This window comes from Ambystoma mexicanum, chromosome 1p (assembly GCF_040938575.1).
Source record: "Ambystoma mexicanum isolate Mex_15411 chromosome 1p, UKY_AmexF1_1, whole genome shotgun sequence".
In the NCBI taxonomy this organism is placed as follows: Eukaryota; Metazoa; Chordata; class Amphibia; order Caudata; family Ambystomatidae; genus Ambystoma; species Ambystoma mexicanum.
In genome coordinates, this window is record NC_090921.1 from 1,026,284,141 (window position 1) to 1,026,309,041 (window position 24,901).

General features: G+C 41.3%; 15 non-coding genes across 15 annotated transcripts; all 15 read right to left on the minus strand.

Moving 5' to 3' along the window:
• Positions 1-749: 749 nt before the first annotated feature.
• Positions 750-835, minus strand: TRNAY-AUA (transfer RNA tyrosine (anticodon AUA)). The gene is given in 2 exon segments: positions 750-785; positions 799-835. It is a non-coding gene; the product is annotated as a tRNA-Tyr (tRNA).
• A 1,852-nt stretch (positions 836-2,687) lies between these two features.
• Positions 2,688-2,773, minus strand: TRNAY-AUA (transfer RNA tyrosine (anticodon AUA)). Its single transcript is given in 2 exon segments — positions 2,688-2,723; positions 2,737-2,773. It is a non-coding gene; the product is annotated as a tRNA-Tyr (tRNA).
• Positions 2,774-5,164: 2,391 nt separating this feature from the next.
• Positions 5,165-5,250, minus strand: TRNAY-GUA (transfer RNA tyrosine (anticodon GUA)). Its single transcript is given in 2 exon segments — positions 5,165-5,200; positions 5,214-5,250. It is a non-coding gene; the product is annotated as a tRNA-Tyr (tRNA).
• A 544-nt stretch (positions 5,251-5,794) lies between these two features.
• TRNAY-AUA (transfer RNA tyrosine (anticodon AUA)) lies at positions 5,795-5,880 on the minus strand. The gene is given in 2 exon segments: positions 5,795-5,830; positions 5,844-5,880. It is a non-coding gene; the product is annotated as a tRNA-Tyr (tRNA).
• A 3,760-nt stretch (positions 5,881-9,640) lies between these two features.
• Positions 9,641-9,726, minus strand: TRNAY-GUA (transfer RNA tyrosine (anticodon GUA)). Its single transcript is given in 2 exon segments — positions 9,641-9,676; positions 9,690-9,726. It is a non-coding gene; the product is annotated as a tRNA-Tyr (tRNA).
• Positions 9,727-10,285: 559 nt separating this feature from the next.
• TRNAY-GUA (transfer RNA tyrosine (anticodon GUA)) lies at positions 10,286-10,371 on the minus strand. Its single transcript is given in 2 exon segments — positions 10,286-10,321; positions 10,335-10,371. It is a non-coding gene; the product is annotated as a tRNA-Tyr (tRNA).
• Positions 10,372-12,821: 2,450 nt separating this feature from the next.
• On the minus strand, positions 12,822-12,907 carry TRNAY-GUA (transfer RNA tyrosine (anticodon GUA)). Its single transcript is given in 2 exon segments — positions 12,822-12,857; positions 12,871-12,907. It is a non-coding gene; the product is annotated as a tRNA-Tyr (tRNA).
• Positions 12,908-14,112: 1,205 nt separating this feature from the next.
• Positions 14,113-14,198, minus strand: TRNAY-AUA (transfer RNA tyrosine (anticodon AUA)). The gene is given in 2 exon segments: positions 14,113-14,148; positions 14,162-14,198. It is a non-coding gene; the product is annotated as a tRNA-Tyr (tRNA).
• Positions 14,199-16,004: 1,806 nt separating this feature from the next.
• Positions 16,005-16,090, minus strand: TRNAY-AUA (transfer RNA tyrosine (anticodon AUA)). The gene is given in 2 exon segments: positions 16,005-16,040; positions 16,054-16,090. It is a non-coding gene; the product is annotated as a tRNA-Tyr (tRNA).
• Positions 16,091-17,296: 1,206 nt separating this feature from the next.
• TRNAY-AUA (transfer RNA tyrosine (anticodon AUA)) lies at positions 17,297-17,382 on the minus strand. The gene is given in 2 exon segments: positions 17,297-17,332; positions 17,346-17,382. It is a non-coding gene; the product is annotated as a tRNA-Tyr (tRNA).
• A 1,852-nt stretch (positions 17,383-19,234) lies between these two features.
• Positions 19,235-19,320, minus strand: TRNAY-GUA (transfer RNA tyrosine (anticodon GUA)). Its single transcript is given in 2 exon segments — positions 19,235-19,270; positions 19,284-19,320. It is a non-coding gene; the product is annotated as a tRNA-Tyr (tRNA).
• Positions 19,321-19,879: 559 nt separating this feature from the next.
• On the minus strand, positions 19,880-19,965 carry TRNAY-GUA (transfer RNA tyrosine (anticodon GUA)). The gene is given in 2 exon segments: positions 19,880-19,915; positions 19,929-19,965. It is a non-coding gene; the product is annotated as a tRNA-Tyr (tRNA).
• A 560-nt stretch (positions 19,966-20,525) lies between these two features.
• On the minus strand, positions 20,526-20,611 carry TRNAY-AUA (transfer RNA tyrosine (anticodon AUA)). The gene is given in 2 exon segments: positions 20,526-20,561; positions 20,575-20,611. It is a non-coding gene; the product is annotated as a tRNA-Tyr (tRNA).
• Positions 20,612-21,815: 1,204 nt separating this feature from the next.
• On the minus strand, positions 21,816-21,901 carry TRNAY-AUA (transfer RNA tyrosine (anticodon AUA)). Its single transcript is given in 2 exon segments — positions 21,816-21,851; positions 21,865-21,901. It is a non-coding gene; the product is annotated as a tRNA-Tyr (tRNA).
• A 1,206-nt stretch (positions 21,902-23,107) lies between these two features.
• Positions 23,108-23,193, minus strand: TRNAY-AUA (transfer RNA tyrosine (anticodon AUA)). Its single transcript is given in 2 exon segments — positions 23,108-23,143; positions 23,157-23,193. It is a non-coding gene; the product is annotated as a tRNA-Tyr (tRNA).
• Positions 23,194-24,901: the final 1,708 nt, after the last annotated feature.

A 24,901-nucleotide genomic window follows, 5' to 3' on the forward strand; every position in this document is an offset into this window, starting at 1 on the left:
TATTTTCAGTGATGAAATATAATATAATTATAAATTGTCTGTTATTTTACTTTCCAAGTATTTTACTTTCCAAGTATTCAATAAAATGTGCATTTGGCAAAAGTCCCTCGAGCCGGATTTGAACCAGCCACCTAAGGATGCCTGTTTTACCATTACAGTCCTCTGCTCTACCAACTGAGCTATCGAAGGCTTGGCAAATCGTTCTCTAGCAAACTCAATACGAGCTTCCACTTCAACCGTCGACTTGTAAACATCTCTTGCAATTCGTGCAAAATACTACAAATTTGGCTTGTGACGTTCCCGAATTGAGTAAAAGCACATCAGTTCCCAATGAAAAAAATGACCCCCTCCGCAGTCTCCCGCATGTTACTGACCACCATACTAAGGGGGAAAAGTTGAAAGGCGGCGCCTCACAGGCCATCTCCTCAGAGTATTCAGCCGTGTTGGGCCTTGACAATATTTTAATATCTTGGATGGTGTATACTGTTCTCTCATTTCCCTTGAGAAATCAAGATTGTCAAGGGGATTCTGCTGTTTTGCCAGTTCATAGCAAGAGATGGGGATCTGAAACACCTCACAGGAAACCAATGAAGATTGGTGTTGGACAGAAACATAACGTGGCCACAGCCTCAAAGCAAAAGGCATCATATTTCAGTGATGAAATATAATATAATTATAAATTGTCTGTTATTTTATTTTCCAAGTATTTTACTTTCCAAGTATTCAATAAAATTTGCATTTGGCAAAAGTCCTTCGAGCCGGATTTGAACCAGCGACCTAAGGATGCCTGTTTTACCACTATAGTCCTCCGCTCTACCAACTGAGCTATCAAAGGCTTGGCAAATCAGTCTCTAGCAAGCTCAATACGAGCTTCCACTTCAACCGTCGACATTCAAACATCTCTTGTAATTCGTGCAAAATACTACAAATTTGGCTTGTGAGGTTCCCGAATTGAGTAAAAGCACATCAGTTCACAATTAAAAAAATGACCCCCTCCGCAGTCTCCCGCATGTTACTGACCACCATACAAAGGAGGAAAAGTTGAAAGGCGGCGCCTCACAGGCCATCTCCTCAGAGTATTCATCAGTGTTCGGCCTTGACAATATTTTAATATCTTGGATGGTGTATAGTGTTCTCCCATTTCCCTTGAGAAATCAAGATTGTCAAGGGGATTCTGCTGTTTTGTCAGTTCATAGCAAGAGATGGGGATCCAAAATACCTCACAGGAAACCAACGAAGATTGGTGTCGGACAGAAAAATAACGTGGCCACAGCCTCAAAGCAAAAGGCATCTATTTTCAGTGATGAAATATAATATAATTATAAATTGTCTGTTATTTTACTTTCCAAGTATTTTACTTTCCAAGTATTCAATAAAATGTGCATTTGGCAAAAGTCCTTCGAGCCGGATTTGAACCAGCCACCTAAGGATGCCTGTTTTACCATTACAGTCCTCTGCTCTACCAACTGAGCTATCGAAGGCTTGGCAAATCGTTCTCTAGCAAACTCAATACGAGCTTCCACTTCAACCGTCGACTTGTAAACATCTCTTGGAATTCGTGCAAAATACTACAAATTTGGCTTGTGACGTTCCCGAATTGAGTAAAAGCACATCAGTTCCCAATGAAAAAAATGACCCCCTCCGCAGTCTCCCGCATGTTACTGACCACCATACTAAGGGGGAAAAGTTGAAAGGCGGCGCCTCACAGGCCATCTCCTCAGAGTATTCAGCCGTGTTGGGCCTTGACAATATTTTAATATCTTGGATGGTGTATACTGTTCTCTCATTTCCCTTGAGAAATCAAGATTGTCAAGGGGATTCTGCTGTTTTGCCAGTTCATAGCAAGAGATGGGGATCTGAAACACCTCACAGGAAACCAATGAAGATTGGTGTTGGACAGAAACATAACGTGGCCACAGCCTCAAAGCAAAAGGCATCTATTTTCAGTGATGAAATATAATATAATTATAAATTGTCTGTTATTTTATTTTCCAAGTATTTTACTTTCCAAGTATTCAATAAAATTTGCATTTGGCAAAAGTCCTTCGAGCCGGATTTGAACCAGCGACCTAAGGATGCCTGTTTTACCACTACAGTCCTCCGCTCTACCAACTGAGCTTTCGAAGGCTTGGCAAATCATTCTCTAGCAAACTCAATACGAGCTTCCACTTCAACCGTCGACTTGTAAACATCTCTTGCAATTCGTGCAAAATACTACAAATTTGGCTTGTGAGGTTCCCGAATTGAGTAAAAGCACATCAGTTCCCAATTAAAAAAATGACCCCCTCCGCAGTCTCCCGCATGTTACTGACCACCATACTAAGGGGGAAAAGTTGAAAGGCGGCACCTCACAGGCCATCTCCTCAGAGTATTCAGCCGCGTTGGGCCTTGACAATATTTTAATATCTTGGATGGTGTATAGTGTTCTCTCATTTCCCTTGAGAAATCAAGATTGTCAAGGGGATTCTGCTGTTTTGCCAGTTCATAGCAAGAGATGGGGATCCAAAACACCTCACAGGAAACCAATGAAGATTTGTGTTGGACAGAAAAATAAGGTGGTCACAGCCTCAAAGCAAAAGGCATCTATTTTCAGTGATGAAATATAATATAATTATAAATTGTCTGTTATTTTACTTTCCAAGTATTTTACTTTCCAAGTATTCAATAAAATGTGCATTTGGCAAAAGTCCTTCGAGCCGGATTTGAACCAGCGACCTAAGGATGCCTGTTTTACCACTATAGTCCTCCACTCTACCAACTGAGCTATCAAAGGCTTGGCAAATCGTTCTCTAGCAAACTCAATACGAGCTTCCACTTCAACCGTCGACCTGTAAACATCTCTTGCAATTCGTGCAAAATACTACAAATTTGGCTTGTGACGTTCCCGAATTGAGTAAAAGCACATCAGTTCACAAATTAAATAATGACCCCCTCCGCAGTCTCCCGCATGTTACTGACCACCATACAAAGGAGGAAAAGTTGAAAGGCGGCGCCTCACAGGCCATCTCCTCAGAGTATTCATCAGTGTTCGGCCTTGACAATATTTTAATATCTTGGATGGTGTATAGTGTTCGCCCATTTCCCTTGAGAAATCAAGATTGTCAAGGGGATTCTGCTGTTTTGTCAGTTCATAGCAAGAGATGGGGATCCAAAATACCTCACAGGAAAACAACGAAGATTGGTGTCGGACAGAAAAATAATGTGGCCACAGCCTCAAAGCAAAAGGCATCTATTTTCAGTGATGAAATATAATATAATTATAAATTGTCTGTTATTTTACTTTCCAAGTATTTTACTTTCCAAGTATTCAATAAAATGTGCATTTGGCAAAAGTCCTTTGAGCCGGATTTGAATCAGCGACGAGCTATCGAAGGCTTGGCAAATCATTCTCTAGCAAACTCAATACGAGCTTCCACTTCAACCGTCCACTTGTAAACATCTCTTGCAATTCGTGCAAAATACCACAAATTTGGCTTGTGAGGTTCCCGAATTGAGTAAAAGCACATCAGTTCCCAATTAAAAAAATGACCCCCTCCGCAGTCTCCCGCATGTTAATGACCACTATACTAAGGGGGAAAAGTTGAAAGGCGGCGCCTCACAGGCCATCTCCTCAGAGTATTCAGCCGTGTTGGGCCTTGACAATATTTTAATATCTTGGATGGTGTATAGTGTTCTCTCATTTCCCTTGAGAAATCAAGATTGTCAAGGGGATTCTGCTGTTTTGCCAGTTCATAGCAAGAGATGGGGATCCAAAACACCTGACAGGAAACCAATGAAGATTCGTGTTGGACAGAAAAATAACGTGGCCACAGCCTCAAAGCAAAAGGCATCTATTTTCAGTGATGAAATATAATATAATTATAAATTGTCTGTTATTTTACTTTCCAAGTATTCAATAAAATGTGCATTTGGCAAGAGTCCTTCAAGCCGGATTTGAACCAGCGACCTAAGGATGCCTGTTTTACCACTACAGTCCTCCCCTCTACCAACTGAGCTATCGAAGGCTTGGCATATCAACTCTAGCAAACTCAATACGAGCTTCCACTTCAACCGTCGACTTGTAAACATCTCTTGCAATTCGTGCAAAATACTACAAATTTGGCTTGTGAGGTTCCCGAATTGAGTAAAAGCACATCAGTTCCCAATTAAAAAAATGACCCCCTCCGCAGTCTCCCGCATGTTACTGACCACCATACTAAGGGGGAAAAGTTGAAAGGCGGCACCTCACAGGCCATCTCCTCAGAGTATTCAGCCGCGTTGGGCCTTGACAATATTTTAATATCTTGGATGGTGTATAGTGTTCTCTCATTTCCCTTGAGAAATCAAGATTGTCAAGGGGATTCTGCTGTTTTGCCAGTTCATAGCAAGAGATGGGGATCCAAAACACCTCACAGGAAACCAATGAAGATTTGTGTTGGACAGAAAAATAAGGTGGTCACAGCCTCAAAGCAAAAGGCATCTATTTTCAGTGATGAAATATAATATAATTATAAATTGTCTGTTATTTTACTTTCCAAGTATTTAACTTTCCAAGTATTCAATAAAATGTGCATTTGGCAAAAGTCCTTTGAGCCGGATTTGAATCAGCGACGAGCTATCGAAGGCTTGGCAAATCATTCTCTAGCAAACTCAATACGAGCTTCCACTTCAACCGTCCACTTGTAAACATCTCTTGCAATTCGTGCAAAATACTACAAATTTGGCTTGTGAGGTTCCCGAATTGAGTAAAAGCACATCAGTTCCCAATTAAAAAAATGACCCCCTCCGCAGTCGCCCGCATGTTACTGACCACCATACTCAGGGGGAAAAGTTGAAAGTCGGCACCTCACAGGCCATCTCCTCAGAGTATTCAGCCGCGTTGGGCCTTGACAATATTTTAATATCTTGGATGGTGTATAGTGTTCTCTCATTTCTCTTGAGAAATCAAGATTGTCAAAGGGATTCTGCTGTTTTGCCAGTTCATAGCAAGAGATGGGGATCCAAAACACCTCACAGGAAACCAATGAAGATTCGTGTTGGACAGAAAAATAACGTGGCCACAGCCTCAAAGCAAAAGGCATCTATTTTCAGTGATGAAATATAATATAATTATAAATTGTCTGTTATTTTACTTTCCAAGTATTTTACTTTCCAAGTATTCAATAAAATGTGCATTTGGCAAAAGTCCTTCGAGCTGGATTTGAACCAGCGACCTAAGGATGCCTGTTTTACCACTACAGTCCTCCGCTCTACCAACTGAGCTATCGAAGGCTTGGCACATCAGTCTCTAGCAAGCTCAATACGAGCTTCCACTTCAACCGTCGACATTCAAACATCTCTTGCAATTCGTGCAAAATACTACAAATTTGGCTTGTGAGGTTCCCGAATTGAGTAAAAGCACATCAGTTCACAATTTAAAAAATGACCCCCTCCGCAGTCTCCCGCATGTTACTGACCACCATACAAAGGAGGAAAAGTTGAAAGGCGGCGCCTCACAGGCCATCTCCTCAGAGTATTCATCAGTGTTCGGCCTTGACAATATTTTAATATCTTGGATGGTGTATAGTGTTCTCCCATTTCCCTTGAGAAATCAAGATTGTCAAGGGGATTCTGCTGTTTTGTCAGTTCATAGCAAGAGATGGGGATCCAAAATACCTCACAGGAAAACAACGAAGATTGGTGTCGGACAGAAAAATAACGTGGCCACAGCCTCAAAGCAAAAGGCATCTATTTTCAGTGATGAAATATAATATAATTATAAATTGTCTGTTATTTTACTTTCCAAGTATTTAATAAAATGTGCATTTGGCAAAAGTCCTTCGAGCCAGATTTGAACCAGCGACCTAAGGATGCCTGTTTTACCACTATAGTCCTCCGCTCTACCGACTGAGCTATCGAAGGCTTGGCAAATTGTTTTCTAGCAAACTCAATACGAGCTTCCACTTCAACCGTCGACTTGTAAACATCTCTTGCAATTCGTGCAAAATACTACAAATTTGGCTTGTGACGTTCCCGAATTGATTAAAAGCACATCAGTTCACAATTTAAAAAATGACCCCCTCCGCAGTCTCCCGCATGTTACTGACCACCATACAAAGGAGGAAAAGTTGAAAGGCGGCGCCTCACAGGCCATCTCCTCAGAGTATTCATCAGTGTTCGGCCTTGACAATATTTTAATATCTTGGATGGTGTATAGTGTTCTCCCATTTCCCTTGAGAAATCAAGATTGTCAAGGGGATTCTGCTGTTTTGTCAGTTCATAGCAAGAGATGGGGATCCAAAATACCTCACAGGAAAACAACGAAGATTGGTGTCGGACAGAAAAATAATGTGGCCACAGCCTCAAAGCAAAAGGCATCTATTTTCAGTGATGAAATATAATATAATTATAAATTGTCTGTTATTTTGCTTTCCAAGTATTTTACTTTCCAAGTATTCAATAAAATGTGCATTTGGCAAAAGTCCTTTGAGCCGGATTTGAATCAGCGACGAGCTATCGAAGGCTTGGCAAATCATTCTCTAGCAAACTCAATACGAGCTTCCACTTCAACCGTCCACTTGTAAACATCTCTTGCAATTCGTGCAAAATACTACAAATTTGGCTTGTGAGGTTCCTGAATTGAGTAAAAGCACATCAGTTCCCAATTAAAAAAATGACCCCCTCCGCATTCTCCCGCATGTTAATGACCACTATACTAAGGGGGAAAAGTTGAAAGGCGGCGCCTCACAGGCCATCAGCTCAGAGTATTCAGCCGTGTTGGGCCTTGACAATATTTTAATATCTTGGATGGTGTATAGTGTTCTCTCATTTCCCTTGAGAAATCAAGATTGTCAAGGGGATTCTGCTGTTTTGCCAGTTCATAGCAAGAGATGGGGATCCAAAACACCTGACAGGAAACCAATGAAGATTCGTGTTGGACAGAAAAATAACGTGGCCACAGCCTCAAAGCAAAAGGCATCTATTTTCAGTGATGAAATATAATATAATTATAAATTGTCTGTTATTTTACTTTCCAAGTATTTTACTTTCCAAGTATTCAATAAAATGTGCATTTGGCAAGAGTCCTTCGAGCCGGATTTGAACCAGCGACCTAAGGATGCCTGTTTTACCACTACAGTCCTCCCCTCTACCAACTGAGCTATCGAAGGCTTGGCATATCAACTCTAGCAAACTCAATACGAGCTTCCACTTCAACCGTCGACTTGTAAACATCTCTTGCAATTCGTGCAAAATACTACAAATTTGGCTTGTGAGGTTCCCGAATTGAGTAAAAGCACATTAGTTCCCAATTAAAAAAATGACCCCCTCCGCAGTCTCCCGCATGTTACTGACCACCATACTAAGGGGGAAAAGTTGAAAGGCGGCACCTCACAGGCCATCTCCTCAGAGTATTCAGCCGCGTTGGGCCTTGACAATATTTTAATATCTTGGATGGTGTATAGTGTTCTCTCATTTCCCTTGAGAAATCAAGATTGTCAAGGGGATTCTGCTGTTTTGCCAGTTCATAGCAAGAGATGGGGATCCAAAACACCTCACAGGAAACCAATGAAGATTTGTGTTGGACAGAAAAATAAGGTGGTCACAGCCTCAAAGCAAAAGGCATCTATTTTCAGTGATGAAATATAATATAATTATAAATTGTCTGTTATTTTACTTTCCAAGTATTTTACTTTCCAAGTATTCAATAAAATGTGCATTTGGCAAAAGTCCCTCGAGCTGGATTTGAACCAGCCACCTAAGGATGCCTGTTTTACCATTACAGTCCTCTGCTCTACCAACTGAGCTATCGAAGGCTTGGCATATCGAAGGCTTGGCAAATCGTTCTCTAGCAAACTCAATACGAGCTTCCACTTCAACCGTCGACTTGTAAACATCTCTTGCAATTCGTGCAAAATACTACAAATTTGGCTTGTGAGGTTCCCGAATTGAGTAAAAGCACATCAGTTCACAATTAAAAAAATGACCCCCTCCGCAGTCTCCCGCATGTTACTGACCACCATACAAAGGAGGAAAAGTTGAAAGGCGGCGCCTCACAGGCCATCTCCTCAGAGTATTCATCAGTGTTCGGCCATGACAATATTTTAATATCTTGGATGGTGTATAGTGTTCTCCCATTTCCCTTGAGAAATCAAGATTGTCAAGGGGATTCTGCTGTTTTGTCAGTTCATAGCAAGAGATGGGGATCCAAAATACCTCACAGGAAACCAACGAAGATTGGTGTCGGACAGAAAAATAACGTGGCCACAGCCTCAAAGCAAAAGGCATCTATTTTCAGTGATGAAATATAATATAATTATAAATTGTCTGTTATTTTACTTTCCAAGTATTTTACTTTCCAAGTATTCAATAAAATGTGCATTTGGCAAAAGTCCCTCGAGCCGGATTTGAACCAGCCACCTAAGGATGCCTGTTTTACCATTACAGTCCTCTGCTCTACCAACTGAGCTATCGAAGGCTTGGCAAATCGTTCTCTAGCAAACTCAATACGAGCTTCCACTTCAACCGTCGACTTGTAAACATCTCTTGCAATTCGTGCAAAATACTACAAATTTGGCTTGTGACGTTCCCGAATTGAGTAAAAGCACATCAGTTCCCAATGAAAAAAATGACCCCCTCCGCAGTCTCCCGCATGTTACTGACCACCATACTAAGGGGGAAAAGTTGAAAGGCGGCGCCTCACAGGCCATCTCCTCAGAGTATTCAGCCGTGTTGGGCCTTGACAATATTTTAATATCTTGGATGGTGTATACTGTTCTCTCATTTCCCTTGAGAAATCAAGATTGTCAAGGGGATTCTGCTGTTTTGCCAGTTCATAGCAAGAGATGGGGATCTGAAACACCTCACAGGAAACCAATGAAGATTGGTGTTGGACAGAAACATAACGTGGCCACAGCCTCAAAGCAAAAGGCATCTATTTTCAGTGATGAAATATAATATAATTATAAATTGTCTGTTATTTTATTTTCCAAGTATTTTACTTTCCAAGTATTCAATAAAATTTGCATTTGGCAAAAGTCCTTCGAGCCGGATTTGAACCAGCGACCTAAGGATGCCTGTTTTACCACTACAATCCTCCGCTCTACCAACTGAGCTTTCGAAGGCTTGGCAAATCATTCTCTAGCAAACTCAATACGAGCTTCCACTTCAACCGTCGACTTGTAAACATCTCTTGCAATTCGTGCAAAATACTACAAATTTGGCTTGTGAGGTTCCCGAATTGAGTAAAAGCACATCAGTTCCCAATTAAAAAAATGACCCCCTCCGCAGTCGCCCGCATGTTACTGACCACCATACTAAGGGGGAAAAGTTGAAAGGCGGCACCTCACAGGCCATCTCCTCAGAGTATTCAGCCGCGTTGGGCCTTGACAATATTTTAATATCTTGGATGGTGTATAGTGTTCTCTCATTTCTCTTGAGAAATCAAGATTGTCAAGGGGATTCTGCTGTTTTGCCAGTTCATAGCAAGAGATGGGGATCCAAAACACCTCACAGGAAACCAATGAAGATTCGTGTTGGACAGAAAAATAACGTGGTCACAGCCTCAAAGCAAAAGGCATCTATTTTCAGTGATGAAATATAATATAATTATAAATTGTCTGTTATTTTACTTTCCAAGTATTTTACTTTCCAAGTATTCAATAAAATGTGCATTTGGCAAAAGTCCTTCGAACCGGATTTGAACCAGTGACCTAAGGATGCCTGTTTTACCACTACAGTCCTCCGCTCTACCAACTGAGCTATCGAAGGCTTGGCAAATCAACTCTAGCAAACTCAATACGAGCTTCCACTTCAACCGCCGACTTGTAAACATCTCTTGCAATTCGTGCAAAATACTACAAATTTGGCTTGTGAGGTTCCCGAATTGAGTAAAAGCACATCAGTTCCCAATTAAAAAAATGACCCCCTCCGCAGTCGCCCGCATGTTACTGACCACCATACTCAGGGGGAAAAGTTGAAAGGCGGCACCTCACAGGCCATCTCCTCAGAGTATTCAGCCGCGTTGGGCCTTGACAATATTTTAATATCTTGGATGGTGTATAGTGTTCTCTCATTTCTCTTGAGAAATCAAGATTGTCAAGGGGATTCTGCTGTTTTGCCAGTTCATAGCAAGAGATGGGGATCCAAAACACCTCACAGGAAACCAATGAAGATTCGTGTTGGACAGAAAAATAACGTGGACACAGCCTCAAAGCAAAAGGCATCTATTTTCAGTGATGAAATATAATATAATTATAAATTGTCTGTTATTTTACTTTCCAAGTATTTTACTTTCCAAGTATTCAATAAAATGTGCATTTGGCAAAAGTCCTTCGAGCCGGATTTGAACCAGCGACCTAAGGATGCCTGTTTTACCACTACAGTCCTCCGCTCTACCAACTGAGCTATCGAAGGCTTGGCAAATCAGTCTCTAGCAAGCTCAATACGAGCTTCCACTTCAACCGTCGACATTCAAACATCTCTTGCAATTCGTGCAAAATACTACAAATTTGGCTTGTGAGGTTCCCGAATTGAGTAAAAGCACATCAGTTCACAATTTAAAAAATGACCCCTCCGCAGTCTCCCGCATGTTACTGACCACCATACAAAGGAGGAAAAGTTGAAAGGCGGCGCCTCACAGGCCATCTCCTCAGAGTATTCATCAGTGTTCGGCCTTGACAATATTTTAATATCTTGGATGGTGTATAGTGTTCTCCCATTTCCCTTGAGAAATCAAGATTGTCAAGGGGATTCTGCTGTTTTGTCAGTTCATAGCAAGAGATGGGGATCCAAAATACCTCACAGGAAAACAACGAAGATTGGTGTCGGACAGAAAAATAACGTGGCCACAGCCTCAAAGCAAAAGGCATCTATTTTCAGTGATGAAATATAATATAATTATAAATTGTCTGTTATTTTACTTTCCAAGTATTTTACTTTCCAAGTATTCAATAAAATGTGCATTTGGCAAAAGTCCTTCGAACCGGATTTGAACCAGTGACCTAAGGATGCCTGTTTTACCACTACAGTCCTCCGCTCTACCAACTGAGCTATCAAAGGCTTGGCAATTCAACTCTAGCAAACTCAATACGAGCTTCCACTTCAACCGTCGACTTGTAAACATCTCTTGCAATTCGTGCAAAATACTACAAATTTGGCTTGTGACGTTCCCGAATTGAGTAAAAGCACATCAGTTCACAATTTAAAAAATGACCCCCTCCGCAGTCTCCCGCATGTTACTGACCACCATACAAAGGAGGAAAAGTTGAAAGGCGGCGCCTCACAGGCCATCTCCTCAGAGTATTCATCAGTGTTCGGCCTTGACAATATTTTAATATCTTGGATGGTGTATAGTGTTCTCTCATTTCCCTTGAGAAATCAAGATTGTCAAGGGGATTCTGCTGTTTTGCCAGTTCATAGCAAGAGATGGGGATCCAAAACACCTGACAGGAAACCAATGAAGATTCGTGTTGGACAGAAAAATAACGTGGCCACAGCCTCAAAGCAAAAGGCATCTATTTTCAGTGATGAAATATAATATAATTATAAATTGTCTGTTATTTTACTTTCCAAGTATTTTACTTTCCAAGTATTCAATAAAATGTGCATTTGGCAAGAGTCCTTCAAGCCGGATTTGAACCAGCGACCTAAGGATGCCTGTTTTACCACTACAGTCCTCCTCTCTACCAACTGAGCTATCGAAGGCTTGGCATATCAACTCTAGCAAACTCAATACGAGCTTCCACTTCAACCGTCGACTTGTAAACATCTCTTGCAATTCGTGCAAAATACTACAAATTTGGCTTGTGAGGTTCCCGAATTGAGTAAAAGCACATCAGTTCCCAATTAAAAAAATGACCCCCTCCGCAGTCTCCCGCATGTTACTGACCACCATACTAAGGGGGAAAAGTTGAAAGGCGGCACCTCACAGGCCATCTCCTCAGAGTATTCAGCCGCGTTGGGCCTTGACAATATTTTAATATCTTGGATGGTGTATAGTGTTCTCTCATTTCCCTTGAGAAATCAAGATTGTCAAGGGGATTCTGCTGTTTTGCCAGTTCATAGCAAGAGATGGGGATCCAAAACACCTCACAGTAAACCAATGAAGATTTGTGTTGGACAGAAAAATAAGGTGGTCACAGCCTCAAAGCAAAAGGCATCTATTTTCAGTGATGAAATATAATATAATTATAAATTGTCTGTTATTTTACTTCCCAAGTATTTTACTTTCCAAGTATTCAATAAAATGTGCATTTGGCAAAAGTCCTTTGAGCCGGATTTGAATCAGCGACGAGCTATCGAAGGCTTGGCAAATCATTCTCTAGCAAACTCAATACGAGCTTCCACTTCAACAGTCCACTTGTAAACATCTCTTGCAATTCGTGCAAAATACTACAAATTTGGCTTGTGAGGTTCCCGAATTGAGTAAAAACACATCAGTTCCCAATTAAAAAAATGACCCCCTCCGCAGTCTCCCGCATGTTAATGACCACTATACTAAGGGGGAAAAGTTGAAAGGCGGCGCCTCACAGGCCATCTCCTCAGAGTATTCAGCCGTGTTGGGCCTTGACAATATTTTAATATCTTGGATGGTGTATAGTGTTCTCTCATTTCCCTTGAGAAATCAAGATTGTCAAGGGGATTCTGCTGTTTTGCCAGTTCATAGCAAGAGATGGGGATCCAAAACACCTGACAGGAAACCAATGAAGATTCGTGTTGGACAGAAAAATAACGTGGCCACAGCCTCAAAGCAAAAGGCATCTATTTTCAGTGATGAAATATAATATAATTATAAATTGTCTGTTATTTTACTTTCCAAGTATTTTACTTTCCAAGTATTCAATAAAATGTGCATTTGGCAAAAGTCCTTCAAACCGGATTTGAACCAGTGACCTAAGGATGCCTGTTTTACTACTACAGTCCTCCGCTCTACCAACTGAGCTATCGAAGGCTTGGCAAATCAACTCTAGCAAACTCAATACGAGCTTCCACTTCAACCGTCGACTTGTAAACATCTCTTGCAATTCGTGCAAAATACTACAAATTTGGCTTGTGAGGTTCCCGAATTGAGTAAAAGCACATCAGTTCCCAATTAAAAAAATGACCCCCTCCGCAGTCGCCCGCATGTTACTGACCACCATACTCAGGGGGAAAAGTTGAAAGTCGGCACCTCACAGGCCATCTCCTCAGAGTATTCAGCCGCGTTGGGCCTTGACAATATTTTAATATCTTGGATGGTGTATAGTGTTCTCTCATTTCTCTTGAGAAATCAAGATTGTCAAGGGGATTCTGCTGTTTTGCCAGTTCATAGCAAGAGATGGGGATCCAAAACACCTCACAGGAAACCAATGAAGATTCGTGTTGGACAGAAAAATAACGTGGCCACAGCCTCAAAGCAAAAGGCATCTATTTTCAGTGATGAAATATAATATAATTATAAATTGTCTGTTATTTTACTTTCCAAGTATTTTACTTTCCAAGTATTCAATAAAATGTGCATTTGGCAAAAGTCCTTCGAGCTGGATTTGAACCAGCGACCTAAGGATGCCTGTTTTACCACTACAGTTCTCCGCTCTACCAACTGAGCTATCGAGGGCTTGGCAAATCAGTCTCTAGCAAGCTCAATACGAGCTTCCACTTCAACCGTCGACATTCAAACATCTCTTGCAATTTGTGCAAAATACTACAAATTTGGCTTGTGAGGTTCCCGAATTGAGTAAAAGCACATCAGTTCACAATTAAAAAAATGACCCCCTCCGCAGTCTCCCGCATGTTACTGACCACCATACAAAGGAGGAAAAGTTGAAAGGCGGCGCCTCACAGGCCATCTCCTCAGAGTATTCATCAGTGTTCGGCCTTGACAATATTTTAATATCTTGGATGGTGTATAGTGTTCTCCCATTTCCCTTGAGAAATCAAGATTGTCAAGGGGATTCTGCTGTTTTGTCAGTTCATAGCAAGAGATGGGGATCCAAAATACCTCACAGGAAAACAACGAAGATTAGTGTCGGACAGAAAAATAACGTGGCCACAGCCTCAAAGCAAAAGGCATCTATTTTCAGTGATGAAATATAATATAATTATAAATTGTCTGTTATTTTACTTTCCAAGTATTTTACTTTCCAAGTATTCAATAAAATGTGCATTTGGCAAAAGTCCTTCGAGCCGGATTTGAACCAGCGACCTAAGGATGCCTGTTTTACCACTATAGTCCTCCGCTCTACCAACTAAGCTATCGAAGGCTTGGCAAATCGTTCTCTAGCAAACTCAATACGAGCTTCCACTTCAACCGTCGACTTGTAAACATCTCTTGCAATTCGTGCAAAATACTACAAATTTGGCTTGTGACGTTCCCGAATTGAGTAAAAGCACATCAGTTCACAATTTAAAAAATGACCCCCTCCGCAGTCTCCCGCATGTTACTGACCACCATACAAAGGAGGAAAAGTTGAAAGGCGGCGCCTCACAGGCCATCTCCTCAGAGTATTCATCAGTGTTCGGCCTTGACAATATTTTAATATCTTGGATGGTGTATAGTGTTCTCCCATTTCCCTTGAGAAATCAAGATTGTCAAGGGGATTCTGCTGTTTTGTCAGTTCATAGCAAGAGATGGGGATCCAAAATACCTCACAGGAAAACAACGAAGATTGGTGTCGGACAGAAAAATAATGTGGCCACAGCCTCAAAGCAAAAGGCATCTATTTTCAGTGATGAAATATAATATAATTATAAATTGTCTGTTATTTTGCTTTCCAAGTATTTTACTTTCCAAGTATTCAATAAAATGTGCATTTGGCAAAAGTCCTTTGAGCCGGATTTGAATCAGCGACGAGCTATCGAAGGCTTGGCAAATCATTCTCTAGCAAACTCAATACGAGCTTCCACTTCAACCGTCCACTTGTAAACATCTCTTGCAATTCGTGCAAAATACTACAAATTTGGCTTGTGAGGTTCCCGAATTGAGTAAAAGCACAGCAGTTCCCAATTAAAAAAATGACCCCCTCCGCAGTCTCCCGCATGTTAATGACCACTATACTAAGGGGGAAAAGTTGAAAGGCGGCGCCTCACAGGCCATCAGCTCAGAGTATTCAGCCGTGTTGGGCCTTGACAATATTTTAATATCTTGGATGGTGTATAGTGTTCTCTCATTTCCCTTGAGAAATCAAGATTGTCAAGGGGATTCTGCTGTTTTGCCAGTTCATAGCAAGAGATGGGGATCCAAAACACCTGATAGGAAACCAATGAAGATTCGTGTTGGACAGAAAAATAACGTGGCCACAGCCTCAAAGCAAAAGGCATCTATTTTCAGTGATGAAATATAATATAATTATAAATTGTCTGTTATTTTACTTTCCAAGTATTTTACTTTCCAAATATTCAATAAAATGTGCATTTGGCAAGAGTCCTTCGAGCCGGATTTGAACCAGCGACCTAAGGATGCCTGTTTTACCACTACAGTCCTCCCCTCTACCAACTGAGCTATCGAAGGCTTGGCATATCAATTCTAGCAAATTCAATACGAGCTTCCACTTCAACCGTCGACTTGTAAACATCTCTTGCAATTCGTGCAAAATACTACAAATTTGGCTTGTGAGGTTCCCGAATTGAGTAAAAGCACATCAGTTCCCAATTAAAAAAATGACCCCCTCCGCAGTCTCCCGCATGTTACTGACCACCATACTAAGGGGGAAAAGTTGAAAGGCGGCACCTCACAGCCCATCTCCTCAGAGTATTCAGCCGCGTTGGGCCTTGACAATATTTTAATATCTTGGATGGTGTATAGTGTTCTCTCATTTCCCTTGAGAAATCAAGATTGTCAAGGGGATTCTGCTGTTTTGCCAGTTCATAGCAAGAGATGGGGATCCAAAACACCTCCCAGGAAACCAATGAAGATTTGTGTTGGACAGAAAAATAAGGTGGTCACAGCCTCAAAGCAAAAGGCATCTATTTTCAGTGATGAAATATAATATAATTATAAATTGTCTGTTATTTTACTTTCCAAGTATTTTACTTTCCAAGTATTCAATAAAATGTGCATTTGGCAAAAGTCCTTCGAGCCGGATTTAAACCAGCGACCTAAGGATGCCTGTTTTACCACTATAGTCCTCCGCTCTACCAACTGAGCTATCAAATGCTTGGCAAATCAGTCTCTAGCAAGCTCAATACGAGCTTCCACTTCAACCGTCGACATTCAAACATCTCTTGTAATTCGTGCAAAATACTACAAATTTGGCTTGTGAGGTTCCCGAATTGAGTAAAAGTACATCAGTTCACAATTAAAAAAATGACCCCCTCCGCAGTCTCCCGCATGTTACTGACCACCATACAAAGGAGGAAAAGTTGAAAGGCGGCGCCTCACAGGCCATCTCCTCAGAGTATTCATCAGTGTTCGGCCTTGACAATATTTTAATATCTTGGATGGTGTATAGTGTTCTCCCATTTCCCTTGAGAAATCAAGATTGTCAAGGGGATTCTGCTGTTTTGTCAGTTCATAGCAAGAGATGGGGATCCAAAATACCTCACAGGAAACCAACGAAGATTGGTGTCGGACAGAAAAATAACGTGGCCACAGCCTCAAAGCAAAAGGCATCTATTTTCAGTGATGAAATATAATATAATTATAAATTGTCTGTTATTTTACTTTCCAAGTATTTTACTTTCCAAGTATTCAATAAAATGTGCATTTGGCAAAAGTCCCTCGAGCCGGATTTGAACCAGCCACCTAAGGATGCCTGTTTTACCATTACAGTCCTCTGCTCTACCAACTGAGCTATCGAATGCTTGGCAAATCGTTCTCTAGCAAACTCAATACGAGCTTCCACTTCAACCGTCGACTTGTAAACATCTCTTGCAATTCGTGCAAAATACTACAAATTTGGCTTGTGACGTTCCCGAATTGAGTAAAAGCACATCAGTTCCCAATGAAAAAAATGACCCCCTCCGCAGTCTCCCCCATGTTACTGACCACCATACTAAGGGGGAAAAGTTGAAAGGCGGCGCCTCACAGGCCATCTCCTCAGAGTATTCAGCCGTGTTGGGCCTTGACAATATTTTAATATCTTGGATGGTGTATACTGTTCTCTCATTTCCCTTGAGAAATCAAGATTGTCAAGGGGATTCTGCTGTTTTGCCAGTTCATAGCAAGAGATGGGGATCTGAAACACCTCACAGGAAACCAATGAAGATTGGTGTTGGACAGAAACATAACGTGGCCACAGCCTCAAAGCAAAAGGCATCTATTTTCAGTGATGAAATATAAAATAATTATAAATTGTCTGTTATTTTATTTTCCAAGTATTTTACTTTCCAAGTATTCAATAAAATTTGCATTTGGCAAAAGTCCTTCGAGCCGGATTTGAACCAGCGACCTAAGGATGCCTGTTTTACCACTATAGTCCTCAGCTCTACCAACTGAGCTATCAAAGGCTTGGCAAATCAGTCTCTAGCAAGCTCAATACGAGCTTCCACTTCAACCGTCGACATTCAAACATCTCTTGTAATTCGTGCAAAATACTACAAATTTGGCTTGTGAGGTTCCCGAATTGAGTAAAAGCACATCAGTTCACAATTAAAAAAATGACCCCCTCCGCAGTCTCCCGAATGTTACTGACCACCATACAAAGGAGGAAAAGTTGAAAGGCGGCGCCTCACAGGCCATCTCCTCAGAGTATTCATCAGTGTTCGGCCTTGACAATATTTTAATATCTTGGATGGTGTATAGTGTTCTCCCATTTCCCTTGAGAAATCAAGATTGTCAAGGGGATTCTGCTGTTTTGTCAGTTCATAGCAAGAGATGGGGATCCAAAATACGTCACAGGAAACCAACGAAGATTGGTGTCGGACAGAAAAATAACGTGGCCACAGCCTCAAAGCAAAAGGCATCTATTTTCAGTGATGAAATATAATATAATTATAAATTGTCTGTTATTTTACTTTCCAAGTATTTTACTTTCCAAGTATTCAATAAAATGTGCATTTGGCAAAAGTCCCTCGAGCCGGATTTGAACCAGCCACCTAAGGATGCCTGTTTTACCATTACAGTCCTCTGCTCTACCAACTGAGCTATCGAAGGCTTGGCAAATAGTTCTCTAGCAAACTCAATACGAGCTTCCACTTCAACCGTCGACTTGTAAACATCTCTTGCAATTCGTGCAAAATACTACAAATTTGGCTTGTGACGTTCCCGAATTGAGTAAAAGCACATCAGTTCCCAATGAAAAAAATGACCCCCTCCGCAGTCTCCCGCATGTTACTGACCACCATACTAAGGGGGAAAAGTTGAAAGGCGGCGCCTCACAGGCCATCTCCTCAGAGTATTCAGCCGTGTTGGGCCTTGACAATATTTTAATATCTTGGATGGTGTATAGTGTTCTCTCATTTCTCTTGAGAAATCAAGATTGTCAAGGGGATTCTGCTGTTTTGCCAGTTCATAGCAAGAGATGGGGATCTGAAACACCTCACAGGAAACCAATGAAGATTGGTGTTGGACAGAAACATAACGTGGCCACAGCCTCAAAGCAAAAGGCATCTATTTTCAGTGATGAAATATAATATAATTATAAATTGTCTGTTATTTTATTTTCCAAGTATTTTACTTTCCAAGTATTCAATAAAATTTGCATTTGGCAAAAGTCCTTCGAGCCGGATTTGAACCAGCGACCTAAGGATGCCTGTTTTACCACTACAGTCCTCCGCTCTACCAACTGAGCTTTCGAAGGCTTGGCAAATCATTCTCTAGCAAACTCAATACGAGCTTCCACTTCAACCGTCGACTTGTAAACATCTCTTGCAATTCGTGCAAAATACTACAAATTTGGCTTGTGAGGTTCCCGAATTGAGTAAAAGCACATCAGTTCCCAATTAAAAAAATGACCCCCTCCGCAGTCGCCCGCATGTTACTGACCACCATACTAAGGGGGAAAAGTTGAAAGGCGGCACCTCACAGGCCATCTCCTCAGAGTATTCAGCCGCGTTGGGCCTTGACAATATTTTAATATCTTGGATGGTGTATAGTGTTCTCTCATTTCTCTTGAGAAATCAAGATTGTCAAGGGGATTCTGCTGTTTTGCCAGTTCATAGCAAGAGATGGGGATCCAAAACACCTCACAGGAAACCAATGAAGATTCGTGTTGGACAGAAAAATAACGTGGTCACAGCCTCAAAGCAAAAGGCATCTATTTTCAGTGATGAAATATAATATAATTATAAATTGTCTGTTATTTTACTTTCCAAGTATTTTACTTTCCAAGTATTCAATAAAATGTGCATTTGGCAAAAGTCCTTCGAACCGGATTTGAACCAGTGACCTAAGGATGCCTGTTTTACCACTACAGTCCTCCGCTCTACCAACTGAGCTATCGAAGGCTTGGCAAATCAACTCTAGCAAACTCAATACGAGCTTCCACTTCAACCGCCGACTTGTAAACATCTCTTGCAATTCGTGCAAAATACTACAAATTTGGCTTGTGAGGTTCCCGAATTGAGTAAAAGCACATCAGTTCCCAATTAAAAAAATGACCCCCTCCGCAGTCGTCCGCATGTTACTGACCACCATACTCAGGGGGAAAAGTTGAAAGGCGGCACCTCACAGGCCATCTCCTCAGAGTATTCAGCCGCGTTGGGCCTTGACAATATTTTAATATCTTGGATGGTGTATAGTGTTCTCTCATTTCTCTTGAGAAATCAAGATTGTCAAGGGGATTCTGCTGTTTTGCCAGTTCATAGCAAGAGATGGGGATCCAAAACACCTCACAGGAAACCAATGAAGATTCGTGTTGGACAGAAAAATAACGTGGTCACAGCCTCAAAGCAAAAGGCATCTATTTTCAGTGATGAAATATAATATAATTATAAATTGTCTGTTATTTTACTTTCCAAGTATTTTACTTTCCAAGTATTCAATAAAATGTGCATTTGGCAAAAGTCCTTCGAGCCGGATTTGAACCAGCGACCTAAGGATGCCTGTTTTACCACTACAGTCCTCCGCTCTACCAACTGAGCTATCGAAGGCTTGGCAAATCAGTCTCTAGCAAGCTCAATACGAGCTTCCACTTCAACCGTCGACATTCAAACATCTCTTGCAATTCGTGCAAAATACTACAAATTTGGCTTGTGAGGTTCCCGAATTGAGTAAAAGCACATCAGTTCACAATTTAAAAAATGACCCCCTCCGCAGTCTCCCGCATGTTACTGACCACCATACAAAGGAGGAAAAGTTGAAAGGCGGCGCCTCACAGGCCATCTCCTCAGAGTATTCATCAGTGTTCGGCCTTGACAATATTTTAATATCTTGGATGGTGTATAGTGTTCTCCCATTTCCCTTGAGAAATCAAGATTGTCAAGGGGATTCTGCTGTTTTGTCAGTTCATAGCAAGAGATGGGGATCCAAAATACCTCACAGGAAAACAACGAAGATTGGTGTCGGACAGAAAAATAACGTGGCCACAGCCTCAAAGCAAAAGGCATCTATTTTCAGTGATGAAATATAATATAATTATAAATTGTCTGTTATTTTACTTTCCAAGTATTTTACTTTCCAAGTATTCAATAAAATGTGCATTTGGCAAAAGTCCTTCGAGCCGGATTTGAACCAGCGACCTAAGGATGCCTGTTTTACCACTATAGTCCTCCGCTCTACCAACTGAGCTATCGAAGGCTTGGCAAATCGTTTCTAGCAAACTCAATACGAGCTTCCACTTCAACCGTCGACTTGTAAACATCTCTTGCAATTCGTGCAAAATACTACAAATTTGGCTTGTGACGTTCCCGAATTGAGTAAAAGCACATCAGTTCGCAATTTTAAAAATGACCCCCTCCGGAGTCTCCCGCATGTTACTGACCACCATACAAAGGAGGAAAAGTTGAAAGGCGGCGCCTCACAGGCCATCTCCTCAGAGTATTCATCAGTGTTCGGCCTTGACAATATTTTAATATCTTGGATGGTGTATAGTGTTCTCCCATTTCCCTTGAGAAATCAAGATTGTCAAGGGGATTCTGCTGTTTTGTCAGTTCATAGCAAGAGATGGGGATCCAAAATACCTCACAGGAAAACAACGAAGATTGGTGTCGGACAGAAAAATAATGTGGCCACAGCCTCAAAGCAAAAGGCATCTATTTTCAGTGATGAAATATAATATAATTATAAATTGTCTGTTATTTTACTTTCCAAGTATTTTACTTTCCAAGTATTCAATAAAATGTGCATTTGGCAAGAGTCCTTCGAGCCGGATTTGAACCAGCGACCTAAGGATGCCTGTTTTACCACTACAGTCCTCCCCTCTACCAACTGAGCTATCGAAGGCTTGGCATATCAACTCTAGCAAATTCAATACGAGCTTCCACTTCAACCGTCGACTTGTAAACATCTCTTGCAATTCGTGCAAAATACTACAAATTTGGCTTGTGAGGTTCCCGAATTGAGTAAAAGCACATCAGTTCCCAATTAAAAAAATGACCCCCTCCGCAGTCTCCCGCATGTTACTGACCACCATACTAAGGGGGAAAAGTTGAAAGGCGGCACCTCACAGGCCATCTCCTCAGAGTATTCAGCCGCGTTGGGCCTTGACAATATTTTAATATCTTGGATGGTGTATAGTGTTCTCTCATTTCCCTTGAGAAATCAAGATTGTCAAGGGGATTCTGCTGTTTTGCCAGTTCATAGCAAGAGATGGGGATCCAAAACACCTCACAGGAAACCAATGAAGATTTGTGTTGGACAGAAAAATAAGGTGGTCACAGCCTCAAAGCAAAAGGCATCTATTTTCAGTGATGAAATATAATATAATTATAAATTGTCTGTTATTTTACTTTCCAAGTATTTTACTTTCCAAGTATTCAATAAAATGTGCATTTGGCAAAAGTCCTTCGAGCCAGATTTGAACCAGCGACCTAAGGATGCCTGTTTTACCACTATAGTCCTCCGCTCTACCAACTGAGCTATCAAAGGCTTGGCAAATCAGTCTCTAGCAAGCTCAATACGAGCTTCCACTTCAACCGTCGACATTCAAACATCTCTTGTAATTCGTGCAAAATACTACAAATTTGGCTTGTGAGGTTCCCGAATTGAGTAAAAGCACATCAGTTCACAATTAAAAAAATGACCCCCTCCGCAGTCTCCCGCATGTTACTGACCACCATACAAAGGAGGAAAAGTTGAAAGGCGGCGCCTCACAGGCCATCTCCTCAGAGTATTCATCAGTGTTCGGCCTTGACAATATTTTAATATCTTGGATGGTGTATAGTGTTCTCCCATTTCCCTTGAGAAATCAAGATTGTCAAGGGGATTCTGCTGTTTTGTCAGTTCATAGCAAGAGATGGGGATCCAAAATACCTCACAGGAAACCAACGAAGATTGGTGTCGGACAGAAAAATAACGTGGCCACAGCCTCAAAGCAAAAGGCATCTATTTTCAGTGATGAAATATAATATAATTATAAATTGTCTGTTATTTTACTTTCCAAGTATTTTACTTTCCAAGTATTCAATAAAATGTGCATTTGGCAAAAGTCCCTCGAGCCGGATTTGAACCAGCCACCTAAGGATGCCTGTTTTACCATTACAGTCCTCTGCTCTACCAACTGAGCTATCGAAGGCTTGGCAAATCGTTCTCTAGCAAACTCAATACGAGCTTCCACTTCAACCGTCGACTTGTAAACATCTCTTGCAATTCGTGCAAAATACTACAAATTTGGCTTGTGACGTTCCCGAATTGAGTAAAAGCACATCAGTTCCCAATGAAAAAAATGACCCCCTCCGCAGTCTCCCGCATGTTACTGACCACCATACTAAGGGGGAAAAGTTGAAAGGCGGCGCCTCACAGGCCATCTCCTCAGAGTATTCAGCCGTGTTGGGCCTTGACAATATTTTAATATCTTGGATGGTGTATACTGTTCTCTCATTTCCCTTGAGAAATCAAGATTGTCAAGGGGATTCTGCTGTTTTGCCAGTTCATAGCAAGAGATGGGGATCTGAAACACCTCACAGGAAACCAATGAAGATTGGTGTTGGACAGAAACATAACGTGGCCACAGCCTCAAAGCAAAAGGCATCTATTTTCAGTGATGAAATATAATATAATTATAAATTGTCTGTTATTTTATTTTCCAAGTATTTTACTTTCCAAGTATTCAATAAAATTTGCATTTGGCAAAAGTCCTTCGAGCCGGATTTGAACCAGCGACCTAAGGATGCCTGTTTTACCACTATAGTCCTCAGCTCTACCAACTGAGCTATCAAAGGCTTGGCAAATCAGTCTCTAGCAAGCTCAATACGAGCTTCCACTTCAACCGTCGACATTCAAACATCTCTTGTAATTCGTGCAAAATACTACAAATTTGGCTTGTGAGGTTCCCGAATTGAGTAAAAGCACATCAGTTCACAATTAAAAAAATGACCCCCTCCGCAGTCTCCCGAATGTTACTGACCACCATACAAAGGAGGAAAAGTTGAAAGGCGGCGCCTCACAGGCCATCTCCTCAGAGTATTCATCAGTGTTCGGCCTTGACAATATTTTAATATCTTGGATGGTGTATAGTGTTCTCCCATTTCCCTTGAGAAATCAAGATTGTCAAGGGGATTCTGCTGTTTTGTCAGTTCATAGCAAGAGATGGGGATCCAAAATACGTCACAGGAAACCAACGAAGATTGGTGTCGGACAGAAAAATAACGTGGCCACAGCCTCAAAGCAAAAGGCATCTATTTTCAGTGATGAAATATAATATAATTATAAATTGTCTGTTATTTTACTTTCCAAGTATTTTACTTTCCAAGTATTCAATAAAATGTGCATTTGGCAAAAGTCCCTCGAGCCGGATTTGAACCAGCCACCTAAGGATGCCTGTTTTACCATTACAGTCCTCTGCTCTACCAACTGAGCTATCGAAGGCTTGGCAAATCGTTCTCTAGCAAACTCAATACGAGCTTCCACTTCAACCGTCGACTTGTAAACATCTCTTGCAATTCGTGCAAAATACTACAAATTTGGCTTGTGACGTTCCCGAATTGAGTAAAAGCACATCAGTTCCCAATGAAAAAAATGACCCCCTCCGCAGTCTCCCGCATGTTACTGACCACCATACTAAGGGGGAAAAGTTGAAAGGCGGCGCCTCACAGGCCATCTCCTCAGAGTATTCAGCCGTGTTGGGCCTTGACAATATTTTAATATCTTGGATGGTGTATAGTGTTCTCTCATTTCTCTTGAGAAATCAAGATTGTCAAGGGGATTCTGCTGTTTTGCCAGTTCATAGCAAGAGATGGGGATCTGAAACACCTCACAGGAAACCAATGAAGATTGGTGTTGGACAGAAACATAACGTGGCCACAGCCTCAAAGCAAAAGGCATCTATTTTCAGTGATGAAATATAATATAATTATAAATTGTCTGTTATTTTATTTTCCAAGTATTTTACTTTCCAAGTATTCAATAAAATTTGCATTTGGCAAAAGTCCTTCGAGCCGGATTTGAACCAGCGACCTAAGGATGCCTGTTTTACCACTACAGTCCTCCGCTCTACCAACTGAGCTTTCGAAGGCTTGGCAAATCATTCTCTAGCAAACTCAATACGAGCTTCCACTTCAACCGTCGACTTGTAAACATCTCTTGCAATTCGTGCAAAATACTACAAATTTGGCTTGTGAGGTTCCCGAATTGAGTAAAAGCACATCAGTTCCCAATTAAAAAAATGACCCCCTCCGCAGTCGCCCGCATGTTACTGACCACCATACTAAGGGGGAAAAGTTGAAAGGCGGCACCTCACAGGCCATCTCCTCAGAGTATTCAGCCGCGTTGGGCCTTGACAATATTTTAATATCTTGGATGGTGTATAGTGTTCTCTCATTTCTCTTGAGAAATCAAGATTGTCAAGGGGATTCTGCTGTTTTGCCAGTTCATAGCAAGAGATGGGGATCCAAAACACCTCACAGGAAACCAATGAAGATTCGTGTTGGA